General features: G+C 44.8%; 1 pseudogene; it reads left to right on the top strand.

The window, feature by feature from the left end:
• The first annotated feature begins 1,888 nt into the window (after positions 1 to 1,888).
• Positions 1,889 to 2,975, top strand: LOC118591433 (annotated as a pseudogene).
• Positions 2,976 to 15,666: the final 12,691 nt, after the last annotated feature.

A 15,666-nucleotide genomic window follows, 5' to 3' on the forward strand; every position in this document is an offset into this window, starting at 1 on the left:
AAAGTCAACGGGAAGTAGGAAGATAGGCTATTTTATCCTATTGTAGGATGACTACTCTCCTGCTTTATCTGTGGTACTCTATTTTAGGAGAGAGAATTTTTCTCTTCTCTCTTCTTTTTTCTCCTTTATTTTTTAAAACAATATTTATTATTTTTATTTGTATGAGTGTTTTGCCTGCATGTATGTGTGTGTGCCACATGTGTGCAGTGCCCATGGCCCAAAGAAGGTGTCGGATTGCTTGAAACTGGAGTTATAGATAGTTGTGAGCCGCCATGCGGGTGTTGGGGATCAAACCTGAGTCCCCTGGAAGAGCAGCCAGTGCTCCTAACCACTGAGCCATCTGTCTTTTTCTTTTTGGAGATAGGATCCCACTATATAGCCCCATCTGTCCTGGAGCTTACTATGCAGACCAGGCTTGTTTCAAACTTACTGTGACCCTCCTGCTTCTGCCTCTGCCATGCTGGATTAAAGATATGTTCCATCATACCCGAGTCTCTCTCTCTCTCTTTTTCCCAACAGAAAACCTTTTCAGCCTATGTGATGAAGTGAAGTGAAATACTTCAGACATGAAAGGGTATTATAGGCTCCTGAGTTCAGTTCTTCTAAGTCAGACTCTTGCTATGTTCTTGGATGTTTAGAGGGTTTGCCAGAGTGGAGAACCCAGTGGCAGGATTGGGTACAGATAGGGTAGGGCCCAGTGTAAATGGAATTGGGGATTCTCTTGTTAGCTTTGGCTTGAAGATTATTTAAGAATTATTACGAATTTCAAGAGAATGGGAAATGGCTCTCCTGTATGGAAGACTCCTTGTGGGCTGTTAGGACTTGGACCAGAGTGTACAGTGATGTGCTCATGGAGTTGCTCTGCCCACAGTAGAGACCTTGGAAGGTGTCTTTACTTCAGGTCAATTGAGAGCTTTGCCTGGATGAACCATCTGTGAAGCACCAACAAAAATAGCGAATATACTAATGAGGATGTACTGAATTTTTAGTCTGTAGACATTTGTTTTGGGTACTTGTTCTGCAGAGATTCAGGGGATGCTCACAACTGTCCCCTCTTGTAACCAAGCCCCTACTCACTTCACTTTGAAGTTCTCAGACCTGTGTTTGGCAGACTCCATTCCCAGTACAAAGCTCCAGTGTCCATGCTTCCCCACAGTGGCTACAGACAGGGTATGAGGTATGGGTTGAGCTCCTTACCCACTAAGGCCATTTGGGGCTGGGGTGTCTGAGGAGATGTTGGCAATCCTTGGCTGCCACTGCACCCAGCTGAATGGTACTGGGCACATTTCAGCTATGCTCCATTCTCTGCACATCACATCATCACAGCCTCTTCAAGTGTCTTTTCAAGGGCTGAGGATATAGATCAGTCAATGCTTACCTTGCAAGCATGAAGATCTGAGTTTGATCCACAGAACCTATAAAAAATGGCAGGGTGTGGTAGCATTTGCTTGTAATTCCAGTGCTGGGGAGGTAGGGATGACTTCCTCATGCATCTACATTCATATATCTTAACACACACTGCACACACACACACACACACACACACACACACACACACACACACACCCTAAATAAAAAACTAAATCCCTTTTTTTCCCCCTCCTTTTTAAATTTTTTATATTTGGGCTCGCCAGCCGTCCTGCGGGCGGGTGCCCGTGGCCGTGGTGTTGAAGATTGAACATGCCGTAGGATGCAGTTGTCAATATTGACCCCAGAAGAGAGAAGGCTAACAATGGGAAGCATTGGGAAAGTTACCAGAAAGCTGTCATCATCAATGACAGGCTTAGTCAAAGTCTCAGATTTGCTGGCCAGTCCATGGCTTTATTGTCATTGAGGACCCAATGCCTAGCAGAGGACCAAAGTTCACAGGTACAAAATACATGGAAACCAAGTTAAAAATTTCCTAGAGAAGAAGGGTCATAAGCACCATGATGGACTCAGAAGCGCATAATAAGAGGCCCCCAATATTGGCCCCTTTGAGCCAGGATTTGTCGCCTCATATTGCAGACGTGGGTGAGATAAAGCATTACTTCTGTGGCTGCTGCGCGGCCTTCAACAATGTGGCCATCACATACCCTGTTCAGAAGATCCTCTTTCGGCAGCAGCTGTATGGCATCAAAACGCGCGATGCCATACTCCAGCTGAGGATGGATGGGTTTCGAAACTTGTATTGTGGGATCCTCCCCCCACTGATGCAGAAGATGGCCACGCTGGCACTAATGTTTGGTCTGTATGAGGACCTGTCTCGCCTGCTCCGCAGGCGTGTGAGCAGTGCTCCCGAGTTTGCCATCAGAAGTGTGGCAGCTGTGCTTGCCGGGACAACAGAAACCGTTCTCACTCCATTAGAAAGGGTTCAGACTTTGCTTCAGGACCACAAGCATCACGATAAATTCACAAACACTTACCAGGCCTTCTGGGCCCTGAGATGCCATGGAATTACAGAGTACTACCGCAGCTTGGTGCCTATCCTCTTCCGAAATGGATTCAGCAATGTCCTGTTTTTTGTACTTCGGGGGCCCATTAAGGAGCATCTGCCCACTGCCACTACGCATAGCGCACACTTGGTCAACGACTTTATCTGTGGAGGTGTGCTGGGTGCCATGTTGGGGTTCTTAAGCTTCCCAATTAATGTTGTAAAAGCTTGAATACAGTCTCAGATTGGTGGGCCGTTCCAGTCTCTCCCCATGGTTTTCAAGACAATCTGGGTAGAATGGGACAGGAAACTGATCAATCTTTTCAGAGGTGCCCATCTGAATTACCATCGCTCTCTCATCTCCTGGGGAATAATCAATGCAACTTACGGGTTTTTGTTAAAGATTGTATGATAAGGTCACTACAGGAAATGTTTTTCTCAACCAACTAGACCTAAAGAGAATGCAATGCGGTTTTGCTCCTAATTGGCATAAATACAGGTTGGCATCATTAAGTCCAGGCCATAATAATCTACGGACAAAACATTGACAAAACAATAAAAGGTTTCAGTGGGCAGATGCCAGGGCTGTGTTTGATCATTACTCAAGAGCTTTAGGCTGTTACCTGGTAACTAGCCGCATATCTGATGACCTTTTCAGGGCAGCTGTCGGCCAAGAGAGATGCCTTTTCCTCCCGGAAGGGGCTGCTAGGCTCCTGTATGGAAACGATGGCGTCAGCAGCCAGGGCATATGCTCCTACCCCAGGGCTGCTCAGGCTTCCTCTCTCACCTCATTCACGGCTTCTGTGCTCCCGGGATCACCTTCATTAAACCCAAGCATTGCATGGTGGGCTGGAGCAGACAGACAGAAGACAGCGTCTAGGCTGGACAGTTCCAGGAATTATTGAAGTTAGCTTTGAAGCTAAGTGCTGTGGAGATAGTCATTATCCAGACTCTTTATTTAGATTTGATAGTATTTAGCAGCTAATGAAAGCTTCCATTTCACTGTTTAGCTTTGAACATTTTCTATTTAATTCTGAATGTGACTTTAAGCCCTTCCAGAATGTTCTTGTGCTATTTTACTGAATTCCTTGCCAAAAGATAGGGTGAGCTAGTTACTTCCATTATGTGCTTCATCCTGGGAATGCATCCGGGCACTGCAAGGTCTCCTGTTTTTGCTTGCTTTCTGCTAATGGTGCCAACGTATCTGATCAGAGGGGGCATTGTCTCTTGTGAGTAGTAACTGTCATGTTTGTCTATCATGTTCTCTGGTACTAGACTTTAAAAAATAAACACTTCCATAAAGTTTAAAAAAATTATTATATTTGTGTTTTAATTTTACACATCAGCCATGGGTTCCCCTGTCCTCCCCCCTCCTGCCCCCACCTTCCCCCCAGCCCCTCCCCTCCATTCCCATCTCCTCCAGGGCCAAGACTCCTCTGGGGATTCAATTCAACCTGGTGGATTCAGTCCAATCCCACAAAAGAGTTCTTTGAAATTCAGACGAGATCTGAGCATGTCTCTCTCTCTCTGCTGCCATGATAGCCAGCTGAAAGGAGGGATCTGATGTAAGGCCAATGTGTCTCCTTATAGACCATGTGTGCCTTTCATTCCAGCCTTGTGGGTGGTGACAGAGACAGGTGGATCCCTGGGGCTTAGGAAATGAAGTATCACAGATGCAGGCACTCTATAGCCTTCTCTGGCCTCTGCATGGACATGCACACATACATGCAGAGAGAGATATCTTCAGATCTCACTGTCATTTTAGCCTTGTAATCTCAGACTTTAAAGGAAAATATACCTACCCTTGTTTTTAAAGTCTCTGTCTTAATTTAGAACTTTTTCCCCCCATTTTTTATTCAATTCGACTCTAAGTCCCAAACTATCTTCTCTCTTTGTTCATCCTGTGGCCAGAACAATACTCCTAAAAAATACCTGGATTACACTACATAAATGATGATTAAAAAAAACATACGTACTTGGTTGAAGACAATTCCAGCGTATTATGTACCATATGCGTGTATCAAAATATCACATTACACTCTATGCATTTGCATGATTAAAATAAGACATGAACATTGGATTTGACGGTTGCAATGGGCTTCAGAGAAGTTGAGAGAAGATCAGAGAGCTGAAATAGCTTCTGTAGAGACTTAAGAGGGAGCAGAGAAGTTGGACTGTAGCTGGGGAAGGAAGTGAACCCAAAGCCCTTTCTCGTCAGGAAGAGGTTGGGATGCTCAGGAGTGCCTAGTCTGCCTAGTTTGCATCAGCTTCCAGGTTTGTGTTTGATTTTGGAGGACCAAGAGTCCCTAGAGGCGTTTCTGGGCCCTGGTGAAAGATTCCATCACATCGTCACTGAAGGAGCTCAGTAGTGATTCTGATCTTCCCTGTCAGGGTGCTATGGCAGCTATAGGAAACTGGAAGCTTAGCTGGTACCAGTGGACCATCACCCTGGATCCTGCCTTTAACTATGATACTAAGATGAGGAGTTCACAATGTATTATGGAAATCATTTAACAAAGACATCCAAGATGATCTAGTAGCTTATTATGGACTGGGAAAATAGCTAGAACTTACCAGAGTGTTATGCCATGAGCCTAATTCTCTATCACATCCCTGCAAGACCAGCACTTTACCTTTGTTTACATTCACAGAAGAGGAAGTGAGGACAGGACAGAACTGGACCTGAGCATTCAATAGGGCTACTAACTGAGCCAACTCTTCCATGGCATCCCTACTGGTTCTGATTCTGGTGTGTGTCATCCTATTCTTCAGACTCCATTTTTATATTCAGCCTTTGACCTTTGCATTAGGAACTAGAAGAATCAATGGGAGCAGCTGTGCAGGGTAACCTTTGTGGAGTGATTTTTGAAAGACTCTTGGATTCCTTTCAGTGAGTTTGCACTCAGACAGCATTTCCCAAGCATCGTTTTGTGGATGTGGTTGGCACTTTGAGATTGGAATTGCATCAAAAGATCTGTCCCGTGCCAACAAGTCTGAGAGTGGCTGCATGCATGCTTCTTCTTTCAAAGGTTGGTGATGTCCAGGGACATCTCAGAAAATCCGAGGTATCACATGGAGGGTGTGACTTGCGCTTTTCTAGCAGCGAGTCGTGAAGCAGTGATTCAAGAGCAAGGAGTTCATTTAGGAGACACAAGAAGCAGGGGATGGAGAGACCATCATGAAGTTGTCAGCAATTGCTTTGGGCAAATGCCTCCCACCAGCAGAACTATGGAAGGTCATGTGAACACATGCCACAAAGAATTATATACTAGAAGGAGGAAAGAGCTAGATTGGCTGTGAAGGCTGAGAGATGCTTTGCGTTTTGTGTGCTTATAACCTGTTAAAGGTGGGAAGGAAAGAACTTTTGGAATTGGGAGAGAATCCTTTGAACAAAAAGGTGCAGCTTAGGACCCCAGAAAGTGCAGAAATAAAAAGAACATACATTGCCCTCATGTAGAAGGAAGCCTACTTGATTTGGTCTAACCTGGTGTTTTCAACTCAAAGTTGGTGAATTGTCCTTGTTCCTTAGCACTTATAAGTGTGCTGTGTGACTCCAGTTTGGGGAAGGTTGATGTGATAGGACCCAAAGGCAGCAAAACTGGTGGTTCAAAAACACCCAGGTCTTCTTATCAGGCCACTGAGAACATTCAAAAACTCCTGCATGTGTCACAGAGATTTTTATGAGGCCATTTAGACTGCCTCTGGGCCAGACAGGCCAGTACTGCACTATTGCTCCCAGGCTGGAGGGTTGGAGTCCTGGGCAGAGATGCTCATGGGCTGAGCTTTCTCCCACAGTGGCCTCTAGTGTGATGATTGAGTTCTTGCAGTGAGCCTACTGCAGCTAAGGAAGTGACTCTTTCCATTTATTTTAATAGGAAATGGAAATGCAAGGTTACAATAATGGTGACCTTCGTGGACAGTGTGACCCTAGAGGCACAACCACCAAGGAAGCTCATGGGAGGTGTGCCTCCTCACTGATGTACTTCATGTCTATTTGCTTTCAGTGTCTCCCCCTCCTCCAGGGGTTCCCTACCCTTTCCAGCTGTGTTCCTGTGCCCTGTGACCTTGCCAGCAGCCTCCAGCAAATGGCTTTTCTGTGTCCTTAGACTTCAGCTCCCCTGGAAGCCTCTGGATGAATTCACAGCTAAGCATGGCTCTCCAGGCATCTCCCTGAGTTTGGCTTCCCCATGCTCCTTGTGAAGTTGCACAAGGTACCTCTCTGAGACTAATTTTCTCAGAAATCCCACAAGGGATTTTCCCAGTAAACTTGCCCTTGTCAACTTTGTTATCCTGTGAGACCTGTCCCCACTGGGTCAGCACTAGGGAAAGAACTGGTCCCTTTGGTGCCCTATCCCAGCCCTGCCCTGGGGGCTGTGCTTTTTGTTATTTTACTTCTTGGAACCAACCTACTCTTACGCCAATCCTGTGTCATAGATCTTTCTTAGGTTGGCACATTTTTAAACAGTATCTATTTATGGTATGATGTGCAAGATGTATGTGGATATGTAATTGTGAGGTATTCACAAGAGAATACCCCTTGGACATGGGTTCAAGCCAATAGAAAGTCTTTATTAGTTGGTTGGTGACTACAGTGGGTGTTTGGAACCTAAGTGGAGTCCTGAGCCTTTCTCAGGGTGGCCTTTAAGCACAAAAATCACACCCTGGATTCACACACATCACTTAACCAGGACAGTTATCAAGAAGTAGAATTATAGAAGCCAAAAAGCAAAGTTGGTACATTTCGAGACTTTCCCAGACCTATGGACTTTGATGGATTAGCTCTTTGTTCTTGTTTTGGCAGATGTTGCTGCCTATGTGCTGGGTGCCAACGCCTGAAGGGTACTTACATTATGGTGTAAGTTTTGCTAAGGTCTGGGGGCCTGTTATAGTGTATGTGCCTGTGTGGAAATTCAAGGAAGTCTTCCTTGATATCTCTCTACTCACTCTTTAAACTAAGCTTTCTCAGTTGAACCTAGAACTCACCAGTATGGCTAGTCTAGCTAACCAGCTTGTTCCTGGGTTTCTCCACCTCCACCTTCTGATTGCTAGAACCATAGGCAGGCTGCCACATCCAGCTGGGATTAGTGTGGGCTCTGGGGACCTGAACTCCAGTCTTCACACTTGCACAATAACTGCTTCAGGCAGCGACCATCTCTCCAGCCCTTTGTTACACTTCTTGTTTTTCTTTCCCTTTCCTTTTTTTTTTTTTTTTTTTTTTTAAAATAGTACTAGATATTCAACCCTAGGCTTTAAGGAAGCTAGACAAGTGCTCTACCATTGAGTAATACCCCAGACCCAGTTCTTAATTTTTTTTTTCCAGACAGGGTTTCTATGTGTAGCCCTGACTGCAGTTATTAATTCTTTATGTTCCCCACTACCCATCTGTCCTGTGGTGGTAGGGAGGGGAAGAGCTACCCTCTTCCTTCCCTACCCATCAACACCTGGGCAGATGGTCCCTGACCTTCACCAGCTGCAACATTTGGGAGAGCAGGCCCTGCATCTTGACAGAGGAGCACAATAGAGCCAACCCTGTTAGTGCAGGTGTGGGTGAGCCAGCCCTGAAGCTGTGAGCATGGGAGAGCTGTCCCCATTTCTCTTCTGTCTTGTGGTGGCATGAGGGGGCAGAAACCACCCCCCAACACCTGGAGCAGGTGGGAAAGCTGGCCCTGTGGTCATAAGAGTCAGAGAGCTATCTGTGACCCCCACCAGCAGCAACACTCAGGAGAACAGGCCCTACATTCCACCAGGGCAGCACAACAGAACCAGCCCTTATTGGTGAAATTATTAAGGCCACTCCATGTAGTTAAAAGGGAGGTTTATTTTGTGGGGTAACTTACAAATGAAGGGATAGGTAGGTTGTAGCGTCTGGCAAAAGTATGGCGCAGTCCAGCGGTGTTCTCTGGAGAACTCTGCTCAGTCTACCTCCAGCGTCCAGGGTCCGGGCACCAAGAGATCCTTCTCATTTGGATCCTGGGTCTTCTGCATCCTCTCTCAGCCCCGCCTTGTAGGCATGACCATTACCGAAGCCTCATTGGGGGTTGGAGCTTCCAGGCCAAGGCTAGAATGGCTACCCACTACAAGCCCTCTTAGTGGAGGTGTGGGTGAGCCAACCCTGAAATTGTGACCATGGGAGAGCTGTCTCCATTTCCCATCTGGCAACCAACCCTACAGCTACCCAGGGTTATATCTTGGCCTACCCCAACATTCACCCCATGTATGATCTGCTGGAGTACATGAAGGGACCTGACTGGAAGACCCAAAGCTGCAGGTTCTCCACAACATAGGGTACCAGAGGGAGGACCACAGAGTCCTAGTGGGGGCCCAGCATTGAACATGTAGTGGAGACCAGGGGCCTTAAACCGGACCAATGATTCTTTGCAATAGCACTTACAAATAAAGATATATGGACAAAGGGGTGTATGGTGTGACTTGCTGGGTCATACTGCAGCTTCCATGATTTTAATTTCTTCCTTCTTTTTAGGTTTCTCATTTTCTTTTCTTCATTTTTTCCCTCAAATTTTGTTTTATTGGGGGTTGCAGGGGTGGAGGGTGGATGCAAAGTGGTGAGGAGTGAATGGCATCAAAATACATGATATGAAAAACACATAGAATAAATAAATCTTATTTAAAAAAAAACAAAAACAACATGTGTAGGTGCCATCTAATAGACAGGTCTTAGCTGATCTGACCTTCATTTGGGAACAGATCAGATTGATAAACTGTCATTTAGAGAGTATAGGATCTCGAGAGACAGTTTATAAAAGTTCTAAACTTAGAGTCAAAATCTAAGCTACATTCAAATACATCAATGTCTGGTCATAACTTGTGAGAACATTTAAGTACTTACAGCTTTCTAACTTGTCTGTTGGAGAATGGAGGAAGGGCACTCATGCTCATTGCTTCCAACTACAAAAGAAAATCTGCGACCAGATGATAGGAATATAAACAAGATAACAGGCATAAAGAAGGAGGAAGTGACTTCACCTCAGGCAGGGTGAGCAGGGGTGATCCAGGAGGGGTGGCGGGGACTCTTTTGCTTAAAGAAGAGGGAGCGCTAGTTATATAGTGATTGGAATATTCAAGAACAGAAGCTCCCCAGCTAAGAAAGTGAGAGGGCTTACCGCAGAACTTTCCTGGTGGCTGTCTACGCCTTGGTGTTATGAACTTCCCCCTTATAATCGTATGAAAATAATTTGTGCATTATCCTTGGACTTGGCCAGTGGGAATGAGTGTGCCTCATTTCTACAAGGGATTTTTTACTCAGATTCTTCCTTATCTGCTTCCTCCTGCCAGGGCACAACCATCACAATTTAGAGCTGTCACTTGTCCAGCCAGGTCCTCTTGGCTCTGTGCTTTCCATTGATGTTAGATTTAACCGTTGGAAAAACTCTACTGGACAGGTGGATAAATTGAGGTTAAGAAAGGTTAGGTAATTTTCCCAAGACCACACAGCTAGGGCAGAGCTGGGTTCTGAACTCAAGCTTGAATGATTCTTCAAATCCCAGATGCCATCCATCCTCCATCTAACATTGCTCAACAACAACAACAACAACAACAACAACAACAACAACAACAACAACAACAACAACAACCCCAAACATTTTGAAGTTCACTGTTTCTTTCAGAAACTACCAGAACTGACTCCAGCAAAATTATAGAGAAGGCTGTCAGGAACAGATAGGGAGAGCAGGGGTAGAGGCAGCGTGGTGAGAAAAGCCTTTCGGAGAGCTGGAAGGTTGTCTTAATCAGAGTTCTATTACTGTGAAGAGCCACTGTAATCATAGTAACTTTTAAAAAATTAACCAATCAATCAATTTCTTCCCAGTCCAATCACAGATCTCCCCTCCCCTTTCCCAGTCCCTTCCCCAACCGCCCCCCATCCATGCTCTCCCCCCTTTCCCCAGAAAAGTGCAGTCCCTTCCATGTGCATCCGCCAGCCATGGCACACCAAGTCAGCAAGACTAGGCACCTTCCTCCCCAACCAAGCTTGGATGAGGCAATCCAGTAGGAGGAAAGGGTCTCAAAAGCAGGTAACAGAGTCAGAGACAGCCCCTGCTCCCTCTGTTAAGAGTCCCACAAGAAGACCAAGCTACACAACTGTAAAATACATGCAGAGGACCTAGGTCAATCCCAAGCAAGCTCTCTGGTTGGCACTTCAGTCTCTGGGAGGCTCCTATGAGCCCAAGTTAGTTGACTGTTTGAGTTTTATTTTTTTGTGCTGTCCTTGGTCCCTCTGGCTCCCACAATCCTTCCTCCTCCTCTTCCATAGGATTTCCCGAGTTCAGCCTAATGTTTGGCTGTGGGCCTCTGCATCTATTTACATTTGTTGCTGGGTGAAGCCTCTCTGATGACAATTGGCGTAGGCAATGATCAATGAGTATAGTGAAATATCATTAGGAATCACTTCATTGACTTTTTCCCCCTTTATTTGCCAGTCATGTTTGTTTCTATCCTAGGTCTCTGGGCTGTTGAGCCTCTGGGTCCTGGCACACCTGGTGGATTCTCTCTCACATTATGGATCTCAAGCTAGACCAGCCATTGTTTGGCCACTCTCACAATTTCTGCGCCACCTTTGTCCCAGCATATCTTGTAGGCAGGGCAAATTGTAGATCAGAGGTTATGTGGCTGGGCATAGTAACCTGTATAAAGGAAAACATTTAGTTGAGGCTTGCTTATAGTTTCAGAGGTTTAGTCCATTATCCTCATGGTGGGAAACTTGACAGCACTTGGGCAGACATGGTGCTGGAGAAGTAGCTGAGAGTTCTACATCTGGATTTGTAGAAAGCAGAAAGGAAGAGAGAGGCACTGGGCCTGGCTTGGGCTTCTGAAAGCTTCAAACCCCATCCCCAGTGACCCACTTCCTCCAACAAGGCCATACCTCCTAATTCCTTCCAAGTAGTGCCATTCCCTAATGACTAAGCATTCAAAACTATGAGCCCATTGGGGCATTCTTATTTAAACCACTACAAAGGGTGAGGAATACTGAGGAACCACTGAGAGGCTCAGTTTAATCTCTAGCCCATGGGGCTACTGGGACATCTTTAAAAGATGGCTCCTACATGGAGGTCTTCTAGTCATTGAGGGCATGCCATTGAAAGAACTATTGGAAGCCAAGATCTGTCCTCATTTCTTCTGTTCCTTAGCTACAAAGGGAGCAACTTTTCTCAAGCCCATATATTTCATCATGGCCTTCTACCTCACCACAAACAGACTCAAAGCCATGACATGAACTAGCTAAGAATGGAGGCCTCTGAAATAGTGAGTTTAAGCAAACTTTTCTTCTTTATAAGTTGACTATCTCAGGAACTTTGTCAAAGTAGCAGAAACCTGAGTAATATAGGAATAAAGATAAATATTCCAGACCCTCCCAAGGCTTAAAGATTTTCTCAAGCTAAAAACAGAACTCCCCTGAAGAGAGAAATAGTCAGGGGGTGATGAGGAGGATCTCCAAAATGTAGGGAAGTGTGGCATATGAGAGATGAGAAGACAGGTAGCTACTGTCCTTGAGACCTGAGGAGAGTTCTTAGATATGGAAAAGGGTACCATGTTAGTTGCTTTATATTTTCTTGGGACAAAATAACTGACAAACGCAGGTTAAGGAAGGAAGGAAGGTTTATTTTGACTCACAGTTTCAGGGACAGCATGATGGCGGGAGATTGTGGTGGCTGGTCACACTGTATCCACAGGCAGGCAGGAAGCAGAGAGTCATGAACACTGGTGCTCAGCTCACTTTCTCCTTTTGATTCAGTCTAGGATTCCAGCCCATGGAATGGTACCAGCCACATTTAGGGTCGGTTTTCACTTCTTAATTTGCCTAGTCTAGAAACTCCCTCACGGACATGCCTAGAAGTTTGTTTCCATGTGGTTCTAAGTTCCTTCAAGTTTATAATCAAGATTAATTTATAGGCCCAATTCTTTTTTTAATTTTTAATTTTTATTTATTTATTTATTTAATAAATATTTTTTTCTTTATTATTATGTGTTTTAAATTTTATACATCAGCCATGGGTTCCCCAGTCCTCCCCCCTCCCACTCCCACCTCCACCTTCCCGCCAGCCCCTCCCCTCCATTCCCATGTCCTCCAGGATCAAGGCACCCCTGGGGATTCATTTAAACCTGGTAGATTCAGTACAGGCAGGTCCTGTCACCTCCTTCCAGACTGAGCAAAGTGTCCCTGTATAATAGGCCCAATTCTTAAACCTATAACCAGCTTGTAGCCAATCTGTACTTAACCGGGATTGTATACTGGACTGGTAGAGAGCTTAGTTTCAATATATAGTAAGGAACAAATACCCTTGGGACTCACTGGTTCACTACTTTCATGTGTGAGGCCATAGCATAATAAAAAGCTAAGGGGTCAGGAACTATCCTAATTAATCAAGTTCCCCTCCTTGGGGAATCTATGTATACTCTAGTACCACTGGATACTAGGAGCACTTGGGAGATGAGTCCACTTAGGAATAGCTAGCTCCTCTGACAGGGCTGCAATTTTCTAAAGAAACAGGAGTTTGGGGCTGCACGGTGTCGTTTATGTATCAGTGAGAGACTCATCTAGAGTAGCCATAAGAAATGGAAGGGCTGCTGAGGCCTGTGTCATGGTTTCCCTTAGGAGGGAGGTGAGCAACAGCCTTGTTTATTCTCAGAAATCCCTTCACAGTGGAATAAGTTTATAAGCCTTGTTAAGTTTATAGGTTTATAAGCTCAGTTTATGAGCCTTAATTCTTTAGCTGCCTAGAAAAATCTCCCATGTCTACAAATTAGATAAAGAATTAGTTAACTCTACTGAAGAAACCATGGCAGTGAGTACTGATGGTAAGGATAATATTCATAACCAACATCACCAGGGATGTTAGGAATATTGGACTTAGGAACATTCATTGCAATATCATCTATTGACTATTCATTCTTTCCACATGTTGACCCCACTTCTTTGTGCACTGTCTTGATCTCTGTGTGCCCAACTAAAGCATCGAGAGACTAAAAGTGGTTAATGACTGAAGCTAGTGTTTGAATGGTGTTTCCTGCACACCAGAACCCACATTTGTGATAATGACACTATTACAATAGGTTCCATAGACTGTCTGTCCTCTATTGCTAACTCATCGACACAAACCAGGCCCTGATTTGCCTCAGGTATCAGCCTTACCTGTAGTTCTAAGATCAAGGAGAATCCACTGCATCCCTAGCTTTTGGTGGATCCCAATCCTCTTAAACCAACAAGCAAGTGGCATTTCTGCAGTCATAGTACCAGGTCTGGATGGAGGCATGCGGCTACAAGAGTCAACTGAGAGAAAGATTGTCTCTACTGTTGGACAGAAACAAGATGGTAAGTGGTCCTGGCTAGATGAGGAAACGTGAATTTATGAATAGAATTCAAAGCAGAGTGAATATGCCAGTAGTGCTGGAGCCCATCCCCCTATGCCTGCAGCACTGTTGACTGACTCTTCAATCCATCATCTCACAAGCTTCCTCATTTATTTAAACCACTGAAAACAGAGTTCCTGTCACATGAAGTTCAACATTCCCTAGCTTGTAAAATATGACACCTGGTATCTTTTAGGGACATTTATGGTCTCATTCATACAAATAACTTTCTGGTTTCCTTTAACATTTAATCAATTTTTAGCATCTTAAAATGCCTTAACCACAAACACTGGGTCCTTTGTTGGTCCTGGACTCAGCTATGTTCTTAGTTTTCTCATCTCTTAAATGGTTTCTAGCTTCTCTCACACCAACTCAATAAGAGGCATTAATCATTTAATTAATAATTTCTCAGTGTTATAAAGTGAAAGATGAAACAAAACAAAACAACAAAACACCCAAAACCCAAAATTCAAAACCAAACAAACAATAAAAAAAACAACAACAAAAAAACCCAAAACCATCTTTTCAACAAAATGGTGCTAGGTCTTGTGCAGAGCAAACAAACTACTCCAAGGAAATCTTAACATCAGGCAAATGCTAGTTATGTTTCTAAGCGTGTGAAGGGCTGATGGTGAGAAGGCAGTAGGCACTTACAATACTCACAAAGGGGCTCACGTGAGGCAGAGGTGACAGGAGAAGAGATGGGACCTAGAAAACACAGCTCCCAGGCCAAATTCTTCTATTGCTCTTCAGAATTAAAGGCTGAATAGAGGCTATTTGTGACCTCTATTTATGAAACCTGGCTACAACTGTGAGCACAGACTGAGAAGAAAGTTAGGAATAAGCCATAGAGAAATGATGTGTGCTGGAAGGTCCTGAGACCTGGAACTATAGAGCCCTGAGATGGTGGGAGCTGGATTTAAGGAAGATGTAGAAGGCTGAGGAAATGATATTAGGGACACTGGTCATCAGATTGTATATGATCTAGTGTCTTAGTTAGGGTTTCTATTGCTGTGATAAAATACCATGGCCAAAAGCAACTTGGTGAGGAAAGGGCTTATTTCATCTTATACTTCAGCCCATCATAAAGAGAAGTCGGGGCAGAACTCAATCCAGACAGGAACCTGGAGGTAGGAGCTGCAGCAGAAGCCATGGAGGGATGTGGCTTACTGGCTCGTTCTCCCAATGGCTTGCTCAGCTTGCTTTCTTCTACCGTTCTGGGTCACCTGCTCAGGGTTGGTACCACCCAGAGTAGGTGGGACCCTTCCATATCACTCATTAATCAGGAAGTTACCCTCCAGACTTGCCTGTCTTTTGGAGGCATTTTCTCAGTTAAGATCCTCTCTTTCTAGATATGTCTAGGTTTGTGTCAAGTTGACAAAAACCAGCCAGCATTCCTACATTCCTACTCTCTGTGCCAGTAGAGACAAAGCATTCTCACTGTCATTATATGGACTGGAGGGGAAGTGAAAGTGTTAGTGATGCCTAATGGTACTGCACTGAACCTGCCCTGGAGCTCGTTCTCTCTCTCAACAGAAACAAACATGCTGTTATCTTTATGCATGGTGATATCGCCATAAAAGATAACACTGGAGCAACGAATTTCTTAAGAACATAAGAAGGGCAAGGGATGGGGTTTGAGAACATAGAGGAACAGGAGGTTCAAGCTAGAACAGGGACAGAGTGGGAGAACAAGGAGAGAGATACCATGATAAATGAAGACATCATGGGAATAGGGAGAAGCAGAGTGCTAGGGAAGTTCCCAGGAATCCACAAGGATGACCCCACCGGAGACTACTGGCAATGGTCGAGAGGGTGCCTGAGCTGGCCTACTCTGGTGATCAGATGGCTGAATACCCTAACTGTCATCATAGAGCTCTCATCCAGTG

Source organism: Onychomys torridus, chromosome 9 (assembly GCF_903995425.1).
Source record: "Onychomys torridus chromosome 9, mOncTor1.1, whole genome shotgun sequence".
Lineage (NCBI taxonomy): Eukaryota > Metazoa > Chordata > Mammalia > Rodentia > Cricetidae > Onychomys > Onychomys torridus.